Source organism: Cebus imitator, unplaced genomic scaffold (genome assembly GCF_001604975.1).
Source record: "Cebus imitator isolate Cc_AM_T3 unplaced genomic scaffold, Cebus_imitator-1.0 Scaffold76, whole genome shotgun sequence".
NCBI lineage: Eukaryota > Metazoa > Chordata > Mammalia > Primates > Cebidae > Cebus > Cebus imitator.
Genome location: NW_016107391.1, coordinates 7,321,875 through 7,331,496, shown reverse-complemented (window position 1 = coordinate 7,331,496; position 9,622 = coordinate 7,321,875). Strand labels below are relative to the sequence as shown.

Genomic DNA, 9,622 nt, shown 5'->3' with positions numbered 1-9,622 from the left:
TTTTCTGTATTGCTATTTTCCTTTTACATGTAAATAATAATAGCATAATCAGTCCTGATTTTTAGCATTTTATTTTATTTGTTTTTATTATTATTATTTTTTTATCACACTAGTCCATTATTGTTATTATTATTTTTGAGACGGAGTCTTGCTCTGTCACCCAGGCTGGAGTGCAGTGGCTTAATCTTGGCTCACTGCAACCTTCTCCTCCCAGGTTTAAGCAATTCTCCTGCCTCAACCTCCTGAGTAGCTGGGATTACAGGTGCGCACAGCCACGCCTGGCTAATTTTTAGTAGAGACAGGGTTTCACCAAGTTGGTCAGGCTGGTCTTGAAATCCTGACCTTGTGATCCACCGACCTTGGCCTCCCAAAGTGCTGGGATTACAGGCATGAGTCACTGCTGCATTTTATTTGACTTTATTTTTTTGAGACAGGATCTCATTCTGTTGCCCATGCTGGAGTGCAATGGCACAATCACAGCTTACTAAAATATCAATCTTCTGGGCTTAAGCAGTCCTTCCTCCTATCTCAGCCTCCCTAAGAGCTGGCCCTACAAGTACTCATCACTACACCCAGCTAATTGATTTTTTGTAGAGACAGAATCTTTCCATATTGTCCTGGCTGGTCTCAAACTCCTGGCCTCCCTGCTTTGGCCTCCCAAAGTCCTAAGATTACAGGTGTGAGTCCTTGCACATAGTTGGAATGATGTTTAGAATCAAGTTATGAAACTCTGTCTGCCAAAAATATCCTACCTTCACAACCAGGGAATTCCACTGGAGCTTTGTGTCCACAGTTTTTATTAGTGCCCATCAGGTAGGTTTGATCAACTGTTCACATGGCTGATCTGTCTCCAGTCCCTCAGTGGGTTGAATGAATGGGCTTGCCTGTTTCGTGTGTTGTGTTTGATTTTCCTCCTGGCTTGTGTGTTTGTCCAGAAAAGTTGTTGCTCCTCCTCTCTTTCCTACTGGCAGAGCAGTACCTAGCCCAGGGCTGTGCTTATGGTAGAACTCAGTACTGTGAATTGTCCATCCTCAAATAGCCTTTATTACATGGGGGAAAAGGACAAACACCCTCCTCTAGCCTCTTCCCGTTACTTAATAAAGTGCCTTCCTTTCAGTAGCTACCCTAATTCTGGATCCTCTCCATTCTGACATCTGGAAATTCACAGGAGATAGGAGTGAGGAAATGAATGCCTGCTAAGTGGGTTTGTGTGAAGTGACTGATGTCAGATATCTCACAAGAAAAACATAATAGCGGTAGTTGTTCCTTTCCTGTGATGATGGAATAATGAATATGACAATCCTGCCGAGAGTGGTGGCTCACGCCTGTAATCCACGTGGATCATCAGGATGTCCCATAAAATATTTTCATTATCACATGATCCTAGGCATGAGAGTCCTAACTCCCCTGACTTGCATTAACTATTAGTTCTGTAAGAAATAGGGTCCATAGGAGTTCCAGCATCTCAGAATTGGGGTGAAACCCAATACAAGTAAGGAAGTTATTAATTTTCCTTTGGTAGGTCCCTCAACCCCAGCCACTGTGGACGGTCCACACCGGACACCCAGCAGTGCAGGCCTAAGGCCACGACGCGCAAGCGCAGCCTGCCTGCCTGCCTGGCTGTCTCCCTAAACATGCGTGCCGGTCGGCGGCGGGAGATCGGGTCTCGCGATGCGTGTGTGCGTGTGCGTGCGCGGCCCTCGCGAGCTCGCGCACGCCGCCTCTCACACTACAGGGTGGTAGCGGCCTTTTCCTACTGTGTCCGGGGCAGGACTGTGCGCGACGGCCGCGGCGGGAGCTGAGAGCCAGCGTCTGCCTTGCCGCCGCCCTCGCTGCTTGCCCGTCCACCTAGGCCCGTTCCCCGCGCCGTGCAGAGGCGGCGGGCTGGGGAGGGAGCGGCGCCCCCGTGAGGTTCCCAGCCGCTGGGAAGCCCCTGGACGCGCCGAGGGGTCGGGCTACAGGCGGCTGAGGTAGGTGGGCGCGCGCGGGCTGGTCACCCGGCCGTGAGGGGAGTCGGGCGGCGGCGAGAACGCCGGCTGGCTGGCGGGGGAGAAGAGGCCTCCGACCCGCGCCCGCTAAGGGGCCCTAGCGTAGCCGGGAGCGAGAGGAGGGGCCTCGGACGTAGGCTGCTCTTCCCCGGTGTGGTGCCATTACTGGGGGACATTCCTCATGCGGCGGGGGGAGGAGGGGAGGAGGCCCCCTTTCTTTTCTTTGAGGGGTCAGAATCCGCAGTCCGCCCTCCGCCTTTAAATAAAAGCCTGTCGGCTGGAGATTGGCATCGCGATGGAGTGCCCGTGGACTTCTCCGCTCGCGGAACTCCAGGGGACGGACAGCGGCTTATGAATTTTGCATTTTAGAGGGTACACAACCCCTTCTATAGGGTGGCGTGCATCTTCTGCAAACTTGTTATTGCTGGTACGCTAATAGTCGCTTTCGGCACATAACAGGTAATACATTCTAAACGTCTGGTGTCAAAATAAGGAGACTCCTTATTTGTGCGCCGTGGGGCACAGTTAAGGAGTAGGAGGAAGACAAAGGAGGCCGTTATTTATGTGCCGTCCTATTATAAAAACTTTCCGTGGTGGGGCAGGGTGCGTGGCTATTGGCCTCTGCCGTATGGACTTTCAGAGTGATTGAGGTGAGTTGCAAATCCTCATTTAGAATTATGAAACGTATATGATTATACATAATTGTTAGTCAAATGACCTGAAATAAATATCTGAGAATTATGTGATGTTTGATCTTTGGAGGAGAACAGAACTTGGGTTTCTTGAAAGGAAGCTTTCTCCATGTTTAGAAAGCTTCAGGGATGCTTTGTGAAGTTGCTAAAAATAGTTACTGTTCTTTATGTTGGCAGTAATAACTGCCACATTCAATAGAAGAGAAAGGAATTGTTCTATAAAGAGCAGCTCATTTTAGGGGTTAAACTTCAGGAGTTAAGCACAATGAAACAACTTCAGGGATAGCAAGTTTTAGCTTATACTTTAAAAATTCAATTTTAGTCACAGTCCAAATATATAAAAGCTCTTAGTTGACTCCTGTATATTCAGTGAACTATTTAAAAAGATGATCTTTAACCTTTGTTAGTCTACACAGCCTGTTCTATAACTCTTGGCTTCCATTCAGTCCAGTGTCTAGAAATGTAGTATTCATTCTGACTCCTTTTTTTTGTTTGTTTTTTTTGAGACGGAGTCTTACTCTGTTTTCCAGGCTGGAATGCAGTGGCATGAGCTCACTGCAGTCTCCACCTTTCAGGTTCAAGCTGTTGTCCTGCTCCAGCCTCCTGGGTAGCTGGAATTACAGGCACCTGCCACCTTGCCCGACTAATTTTTTTGATTTTTAGTAGAGATAGGGTTTCACTGTGTTTTCCAGGCCAACCTGGTCTCAAACTCCCGACGTCAAGTGATCCACTCATATCTGTTTTGTTTGTTTGTTTGTTTGTTTGTTGACTGTGCGGCCACAATACATTTTGGCTCTTAAGAAATGTGGCTTGCCAACTTTAAATGAAAGAATCTTATGGCCGGGCATAGTAATTTACGCCTGTAATCCCAGCACATTGAGAGGCCTAGGCAGGTCGATCACCTGAGGTCTGGAGTTTGAGACCAGCCTGACCAACATGGAGAAACCCCGTCTCTACCAAAAATACAGAAATTAGCTGGGCATGGTGACACGTGCCTGTAATCCCAGCTACTCAGGAAGCTGAGGCAGGAGACTTGCTTGAACTCAGGAGGTGGAGGTTTCAGTGAGCCAAGATCATGCCATTGCACTCCAGCCTGGGCAACAAGAGGGAAACTCCATTTCAAAAAAAAAAATGAAAGAAATAGTTTGCCCTGAGGTGTGGAGGAGGAAGGCATTATAAAGTACAGGATTAAGCTCATGTTATGCAAATACTTTTTTTTGTTGGGGGGGGGGCAGGCAGAGTTATGCTCTTGTTGCCCAGGCTGTGCAGTGGCGCAATCTCAGCTCACCGAAACCTCCACCTCCCGGGTTCAAGCGATTCTCCTGGCTCAGCCTCCCGAGTAGCTGGGATAATAGGCATGTTCTATCACACCTGGCTAATTTTGTATTTTTAGTAGAGGTGGCGTTTCTCCATGTCAAGCTGGTCTCGAACTCTCAACCTTAGGTCATCCGCCCACTTCAGCCTCCCAAAGTGCTGGGATTACAGACATGAGCCACTGTGCCCAGCCTGCAAATACTTTTTATATAAACATAAATATTCTGCAGGTAAATATGTAGTGATGGTTATGCACACAGGCTCTAATAGTGCTGATTCCCAACTTAATAAAATTGAAGTCTGAAAGTAGGAAAGGATTGGTTTTAGTTCTCTGCTTTTTTTTCTTTTTCTTTTTCTTTTTATCATTTTCTTTAACCCACATTTCTTTCTGTTTTTAGTTAATATTTATATGATTAATTGTCATAGTTAATTTCTTGTTTGGCTTGTTTATGAATTATTTAGTAAGCAGAATACTGTACTGATTTCTTGGCAGTAACAGGGAAGGAATATACGGAATATGTAGAAGCTCTACACTTTAGAAATGTGTCTTTTTTTAAATTTTTTTATTTTTGAGACAGAGTCTGGTTCTGTTGCCCAGGCTGTAGTGCAGTGGTATGATCTCCACTCACTACAACCTCTGCCTCCCGGGTTCAAGCAATTCTGCCTCAGCCTTCCAAGTAGCTGGGATTGCAAGTGCATGCCTCCATGCCCAGCTAATTTTTGTATTTTTAGTAGAGAAGGGGATTCTCCATATTGGCCAGGCTGGTCTCGAACTCCTGACCGCAAGGACCCACCCGCCTTAGCCTCCCAAAGTGCTGGGATTGCAGGCGTGAGCTACCACACCCAGCCAAGTCAGTGTTTCATTTTCTTTCCATTGGAATAAATAGCTTTACTCTTGTCCATTTGTTCTTCGTGTTTTGCATAGAGTTGGCCCTCAATAAATGTGAGCTATGTCAGACGAAGTTTTGCTCTTGTTGCCCATGCTAGAGTGCAGTGGCTCTTTTGCCCATGCTGGAGTGCAGTGGTATGATCTCAGCTCACTGCAACCTCCGCCTCCCAGGTTCAAGCAATTATCCTGCCTCCACCTCCCGAGTAGCTGGGATTACAGGCATGTGCCAACCACGCCTGGCTAATTTTCTGAATTTTTTGTAGAGACGGAGTTTCTCCATGTTGGTCAGGCTGGTTTTGAATTCCTGACATCAGGTGATCCACCGGCCTTGGCCTCCCAAAGTGCTGGGATTACAGGTGTGAGCCACTGTGCCCGGCTGCACATCTAATTTTTTCTATGTTTTTTTTCTGAGACAGAGTCTTGCTGTCACCCAGGCTGGAGTGCAGTGGTACGATCTTTGCTCACTGCAACCTCCACCTCCCAGGTAAAAGCTCCTGCCTCAGCCTCCTAAATAGCTGGGATTACAGGCACATGCCATCACACCTGGCTAAATTTTTTATTTTTAGTAGAGACAGGGTTTCACCATGTTGGTCAGGGTTGTCTTGAACTCCGGACCTCATGATCTGCCTGCCTCGGCCTCCCAAAGTGCTGGAATTACAAGCGTGAGCTACTGTGCCCGGCCAATGTTATGTTTTTTTCAGTGTGGACTGATACCTGAGTCAGAGATACTGGCATTTTGCCTCTAAAAGCCTAACATAATGTAAGCTAAGACTGTATATCCTGAGTGCTGACAGATTATGAATGTCTCTCTCTCTCTCTCTCTCTCTCTGTGTGTGTGTGTGTACGCGCGCACGCGCATGTGTGTGTGTGTATGTGTGTGTATATATATATATATATTTTTTTTTTTTTTTTCTTTTTAATTTTTACCCTCCTGGTAAGTCAGAACATTTTTTTTAAAAAAAATTTCAGACAGAGTCTTGCTCTGTTGCCCAGGCTGGAGTTCAGTGGCCTGATCCCAGCTCACTGCAACCACTGCCTCCTGGGTTCAAGCCATTCTTCTGCCTCAGCCTCCCGAGTAGCTGGGACTACAGGCTCGAGCCACCATGCCCAGATGATGTTTGTATTTTTAGTAGATGTGGGGTTTCACCATATTGGCCAGGCTGGTCTCGAACTCCTGACCTCATGATCCGCCCACCTTGGCCTCCCAAGTGCTGGGATTACAGGTGTGAGCCACTGTGCCTGGCCAAAACATTTTTTTTTTTTTTAAACAAAATTTTTGTCAATTTTTGTGTTTTTAATAGAGAAAGGGTTTTACCATTTGGCCAGGCTGGTCTCAAACCCCTGACATCAGGTGATCTGCCCAGCCCGGCCTCTAAAAGTGCTGGGATTGTAGACATGAACCACTGTGCCTGTTTTGGTTGTCTTTGCTAAATTCCAGAATTTGCTTTTCTTCCATTTGGAAATCAAATCTATTTGGCTTTGCAGAAAGAAAGATTTTTGTGGGCCGGGCATGGTGGCTCACGCCTGTGATCCCAGCACTTTGGGAGGCCGAGGCGGGTGGATCATGAGGTCGAGAGATCGAGACCATCCTGGTCAAAATGGTGAAACCCCATCTCTACTAAAAATACAAAAAATCAGCTGGGCATGGTGGCGCGTGCCTGTAATCCCAGCTACTCAGGAGGCTGAGGCAGGAGAATTGCCTGAACCCAGGAGGCGGAGGTTGCGGTGAGCCGAGATCGCGCCATTGCACTCCAACCTGGGTAACGCGCGAAACTCCGTCTCAAAAAAATAAAAAAAAAAATAAAAGGCCAGGTGCAATGGCCCACACCTGTAATTCTACCACTTTGGTAGGCCAAGGCAGGCAGATTGCTTGTTCCCAGGAGTTCAAGACCAGCCTGGGTGACAGCAAAATCCCATCTCAACGAAAATCAGCTGGGCATGGTGGCTTGTGCCTGTAGTCTCAGCTACTTGAGAGGCTGAGATGGAAGGGTACCCTGAGCCTGGGAGGTTGGGGCTGCAGTGAGCCCAGCTGTGATTGCACCAATGGACTCCAGCCTTGGTAATAGAATAAGACTGTCTCAAAAAACATACATATATATGATAACTACTCTTTCTGGAGTAAGTAGGGGGTTGGGAGTGGGGGCTCTAACAATACCCAAAAAGAAATAACATTTAAAGTAAGAGCTAAAAGATGCATAGAGATTGGTATGTGGAGAGAAGAGACTGTTTGTTAGAGAAAGGAAACGTGCAAAAGCCTGGAAAGCATGAGATTATTTCAGCAAGAAAATATGTATGGTGGGAAGGGTTGGGAGGGGAGATGAAACGGACTAGATTGTAGATGGGCCCTGAACATCAACCTGAAGAGTTTCTGATTTATTCTGAGGACAAATGACAAGCCATTGGAAGAATTTAAATAAGGGCATGACTTGCTCTCACTTGTAGCTTAGGTTGGTTTGGAGGAGGCGCAGTCAGAGTCAGGCCCAGTAATAAAGTCTCATTTGGATGAGCTATTCTTGGGACAGTGAGGAAGAAAGAAGTGGACAAATTGTAATCTAAGATACATAGAAGTAATTCAACTTGGTGCCAGGTATAAACAGGAGTCAAAGATGATGCCCAGTTTCTGGCTTGAGTGGCAATATAATATTAACAAGTGTAGGGAGCAGTGAGCATGCCCGCACACGTGCACAGAAGGTCAGGGGAGGTGCTTAGAAGTGTATCCAAACCACATATGATAGGTTAAGATGACCCCTGCCAATATAAAGAGGTGATTTTTTTTCTAGTTTAGTGCAAAATCTACCCTTTATAGTTGAAAGTAGACATTATTTTTATGGCTGATGGAGGGTATGGGGCCAAAAGGAACTACTCTTGGACATAGAGATTCTGGTATATTTTAAGTAGAAACCCATTTTAATTAATAATGATTTTCTATGTTTTCAGTTGACTTAACAAATTCAACAAACCTTAATAGTTTCTGAGCATCTGCTCTATAATGTGGCAGCTCCCATACCAAACAAGACATAAATATTCTCATGGAACTCATATTAGAAAACAAATGCCTTGTCAGAGTGGGGACAAAAAAAAAAAAAGAAAGAAAAAACAAATGCCTTACTATGTAAAACTTAAACCATGTAATGTCAATTTTTATCCAAACTCTGTTAGATATTTTAAACACGCTTTATCTCATAAATTAGCTAATGATGATTTTAGTTTATAGCAAATGAAACTACAGTCCATCTGCCTGTTCCTAAGCTTTAGGTGAATTTTTAGATGATTTTACCCAAACTGATTATTGTGTTTATTCTCTTTAAGCTCAGAAGTATCACATAAAACATTTAGTAGCTGGGCAAGGTGGCTCATTCCTGTTGTCCCAGCTACTCGGAAGGCTGAGGCAGGAGAATTGCTTGAACCCAGCAGGTAGAGGTTGCAGTGAGCCGAGACAGAGTCACTGCTCTCCAGCCTGGGTGACAGAGTGAGTCTCCGTCTCAAAAAAAACCTCATTTAGNAAAAAAAAAAAAAAAAAGAAAGATTTTTGTGGATATTTGGTGAGGAAGAGGCTAAAATGGTGAATAAAAACTTAAGCAAGAGTATTTTAAGTTGGGTCTTGTGTTTTCGTTTTAGTATAGTAGAGTGATTCTCATGGTAAAAGGTGGATTTTCATCACCCCCCCCCCCAATCCCCCCTGAACATTTGGCAATGTCTGTAGAAATTTTTGGTTGTCACATATTTTGGGGGAGGGAGAGAGGTATCGCTACTGACATCTAGTGGGTAGAGGCCAGAGATGCTACTAAACATGGTACAATGCAGTAGACAAACCACAACAAAATTATCTGATCCAAATGACAGTGCTGCTATTGAAAAGCCATGATGTGCTGCACTGTAAATTGTTGGTTCTGAAGTTATCAAAACTCTTATTTGGTTTAACCATTTCCTGATGTGTGACCCTGGCAGAATGCTTAATGTCTGTAAAATAGAGCTATAATATAATATTGTATGTTCCCTATAGGCTTGTATTGAGGATTAGATAATGTGCAAAGAACCAAGCTTATTACCTGGCACATACTAAATGCTAAAAAATTGCTAACTTTCAGTCAGTACTATATTTGGAACTCGTCTTGAGCTTTGAGAGTCTCCTTTTTTCTCATCTGAAATTAGAATTTGAGCTAGTGAAGTGATAATCTAGTGCTTATATTGGTAGGGAATGAGTGAAAAAATCATTCCACTTAATATTTGTGTTTATCCCAGTCTTGTTTTATGTTCTCAAGTCTAAAAAGCTTCTGCCATAAACGAGTAGCTTCTCACTGTAGATATTTTCCCATCAAGTTGAGACTTTAAGCCAGCTTGCCAATAAGCTCTGTATCTGTTGATTTTCAGCAAATATTTCATAATTTAACAGAATTTGATTCTGTGACTTCATTCTCATTTCCTTTTGCCTTTATAGACTTAAGTAAGTTTACAGTGGTTTTGGCTAACGTTATTACCTGTTTGCAGCCTCTGGGAGTAACTTTTCTTAATTGAGGTTTTGGTGCATTTTTACATTTGAAGGGTGCACGTAAATATCTCTTAACAACTTGGGGCTAGCCCTTCATATACATTTGTGACTCTTTTTCTGAATATGAATTGGAACCCATATCTTTATTTCTCTTATCTGATCACAACATAATACTGTAGTTGCTATAAAACTCTCATTTCCTCTAAGTGATATGGCTGTTTAAAGCTGGCTTGTTGTGGTGGTGGTTTTA

The 9,622-nt window shown here is 44.6% G+C and overlaps 1 protein-coding gene across 4 annotated transcripts in view; it reads left to right on the top strand.

Annotated features, from left to right (window-relative positions):
• The first annotated feature begins 1,703 nt into the window (after positions 1-1,703).
• The window catches only part of CUNH5orf24 (chromosome unknown C5orf24 homolog), a 14,763-nt gene continuing 6,844 nt past the window's right edge, over positions 1,704-9,622 (top strand). For 2 of the 4 annotated variants that reach the window (XM_037739910.1, XM_017532356.2), the window contains exon 1: positions 1,704-1,970. The gene's annotated coding sequence lies outside the window, so the exon portion shown is untranslated. Of the gene's footprint in view, positions 1,971-2,009; positions 2,639-9,622 lie in introns of those variants that run through there. The other 2 variants (XM_017532357.2, XM_017532358.2) reach the window with 2 other exon arrangements.